This window comes from Rhea americana, unplaced genomic scaffold (genome assembly GCF_003343005.1).
Source record: "Rhea americana isolate MKP2758 unplaced genomic scaffold, rheAme1 scaffold_17, whole genome shotgun sequence".
Classification (NCBI taxonomy): Eukaryota; Metazoa; Chordata; class Aves; order Rheiformes; family Rheidae; genus Rhea; species Rhea americana.
This window is the reverse complement of record NW_028185816.1, coordinates 2,199,267-2,202,601: the sequence shown is the minus strand read 5'-3', so window position 1 is coordinate 2,202,601 and position 3,335 is coordinate 2,199,267.

The following is a 3,335-nucleotide window of genomic DNA, read 5'->3' as shown; positions in this document are numbered from 1 at the left end:
AGCATTTGAAGATTTATTTTACAGTTTTTTCTCTGACTGCCTAACTAAAATAGGGGGAGGGGAGAGGAACATCACAGAAAATACAGGTTTTATAGATCTGCAAAATTACCCTACTTTAATAAATTGTAGCTTCAATACAACTTAAACAATAAATCTGAACTTCTGTGGCTGATTGTGCTGTGGACTAGGATATAGATTTCTTTCTCTGCTTGCAGTTCTTTTAATTTGGAAAGAATGATAACTTGTATCTGCTTAAAGGCAAATATACAGCAACTACTATAAACTATTTTAACATGCCCTAACTGTAGTTTTATGAATCATTTGGAGAAAAAGTACTGATAGTAGATACAGAGCTGTACTGATACAGCTGTACAGTACTGATAGTAGATACATTCTATGGTTCTATTGGCAATACTGATTTGTACATACAGTAGCAGCTGCCTGAACATTAGCTAGTAGAGTCACTGGGTACAATCCTAAAGCTGAAATTTCTGCAAGATTTTGAGTACTTATTTAATGCCAGACATCATCAGCTGGATGCAGCCTTTAGTCATTGCAGGGCATTTGGTTGTGCTCTAAATCCTCCTTTACAAGTATTGTGTTTCCTTGTAGTTTGGTCTGCTACACCTTGCTGATCCCCTGTCCCTACTATAGGTGAACCTCAACACTAACATTACGGAATGAACACCAGCTGCCCACTGTCTCACACCTTCCAGAGTAAGACTGTTCTAGTAATTGTAAACTCAACAAGTGGTCTGAGAATTTAACCTGGAATCAAAGCTATTGGGTTGGTCCAAGAAAACAGTCTTTATATCAAAGTCAGCAGAATACAAAGTACAAGCATGTACTGAGCAGGCTGTGAACACTGAACTTAACATGTATTTCACTTATTCCCTGCCGTTTCTGTTGATGGATCTAATCATACAGAAGAAGAGTGGTTTTTGGCTGCCAGTAAGTGCCAGAGAAAAAGGGACCATTTCTTGTGACCAGGAAACAGTGTATACACTCATGACACCATGATACATGTTTCACGATACGTGTTTTGTACTAAACATGACATGGGCTTGCAATTGAAATTAACAAAATAAAAGACAAAAGAAAAAGAAAAAGCAGTCAACTAACCCAAGGCCAAAGAAAAGAAGAGAAGTCAGTAGAAGGGTTTTGGACTGGCCAGTTCTGCCGGGAATGCAGCTGTGCATTCCAGCAGGCAGCAAGAATGTGGGTTTTTCCATTTAAGTTGATCATAAGCTTTGCTACATTCTGTACAAAAGCATTGCCCCCTACACCTACATATGTGGCTCAACCAGACCTTTTGCAACAAAATAGCACTACATTGTATGAAAGACTGGAAATTAAACAGAGATTCTTTAAAAGTCTTCTAATGACATTCAGCATCACGGGGCAGAAAAATTAAACAGTTAGGTCACTGTTAGGAACAGGCATTCCTTTTTTTTTGGCTATGCAAGCTGGAATATACAGGGCATAGCTGACATGCAACTTGACCCCTTCTCAGGATCTCTTCCATTTCTATCACAGTCCAGTATAACAAAGACTGGCAATTTTCTTTTGTCAGGTGATAGAAGTGATCACGTGTAGTTGTTTCTTGTAATTCTTTCTACTCATTTACTAAGACCAGCTATGATCAGGCAGAATGCCTCGAGCCCTAACCATGCTGTATTTTTTTTTCCAACTCTCCAAATAGTCATGAAGAGTTGACTTTTCTAATGCTCTTACCTTTGGCCAAAATCTGCTTCCACTGATGCCAGTGTGAACGAAGTGAAGTCGGGGAAATTCTGACGAAAATCCACCCCAAATTGCCTCCTAGTCATGACTGTTAGAGATTTAATTAAACTTACAGCTATTAACTGGTGTAAAAAAAGATCTTGATAGTCCTTCTTATTGCCAAACAGCACAAAACTAACTAGCATCTTTATTTTCCTTAAGCATGCTACATTCAGAAGAGATCCTTCCATTATCTTCTGAGACAGTAGTGTGGAAAAAAGCCAAAAAACAAACAAGAACTTTTCTACTACCCAGCTTGCAATGACACAAAAACAAAATGACCAGTGAGATGAGGCAATTCCCAGGAAGATGCGCTATGACCTCTTGTTCTATACCTGACCTTCAAAWTTAGTTTTTAAATGAATAGATCATTATTCAAATTCCCAATCCATTACATTCTCCATCAGCATTCAGCACAGATTTGGTAGGCTCCATGACTTTGCAAGATATTTTCTCCCAATGTTCAGATGCGGAAACAGGCAGAAATTGTGACAAAGGTAGAGAAAGGGCCATCTTTCTACTGATATTTGCTTAAAGCTCTATCTCTGGGGTGAGTAACTATCTACTGCAACAGTAGAAGGCATCTATTTCTCTTTAGTAAGACATATTTTTAAAAAATCAGATCTCTGCCACTTCTTGAAGAAAAGATTGCTTCATCATCTCTAACATCTACTGAAATCTCTCAGGACTTCATCTTGCTCTCATTAACATCAAGGGAGCTGGAAAAAGCAAGAAAAGAGCTTCAAAAAATAACAAGCAATGAGAAGAATAGGATATAAAAATAAAATTTATTGCCTCTAAATCTGTCCCATTCTCTTTTTTACCTTTTCAGTAATGGTTACATGCGTCTTCTGCACATTTAAGCACCAGAAAAACATATAAACCATTTTTATTGCATAGAGCAAGAATTTATCTATGTATTTCAGCTTAGATCTGCAAGAATCTACGTACATTTTAGAACTGGAGTGAGAAAACAAAGCTAAAGTCAGTTTTATTCCGGGCACAGCAATTACTCCAGCTGTCATCACTAGTCACTTTTACTGCTAAAGCAAAAGTGTGAAGCATCAAGTTGAAGCCCACAAAAACAACAGAAGCTCATCTAAAAAGACTATACCTTCTGTTCTCCAGTCTCTTGGAAGTGTTGGGCACAAATAATAGCAAACTACCAAACAGAACCAGAAGGAACAGAAAATGCCATTCATTTAAGGGAGAAATCAAACTACTTCCTTAGTACCAAGGAGAACCAAAGTTAGTATCAAGTCTCAAAAACTTTTACAGATTTTCTTCAACTCTCCCACACTTTGCTGTACAGGATGAAATCCTGCTGCTAATGGAGTGAACAGGAGTTTTGCTATCAGCTTCACTGGAAAGCCAGAACCGTACCTTATTTTTTATTATCTAAATCCATAAGCCCCAAATTAGCCCTTTGTGATTTGTTTTCAACAATAGAGCTGTTCAGTCCCCACTGTCAGGTGGTGATTTTTTTACCTATTACAATTACTAGTAATGGCAAATAGTATTTAAACTGTAATCTCTCTCAGTCATTAAGGCAC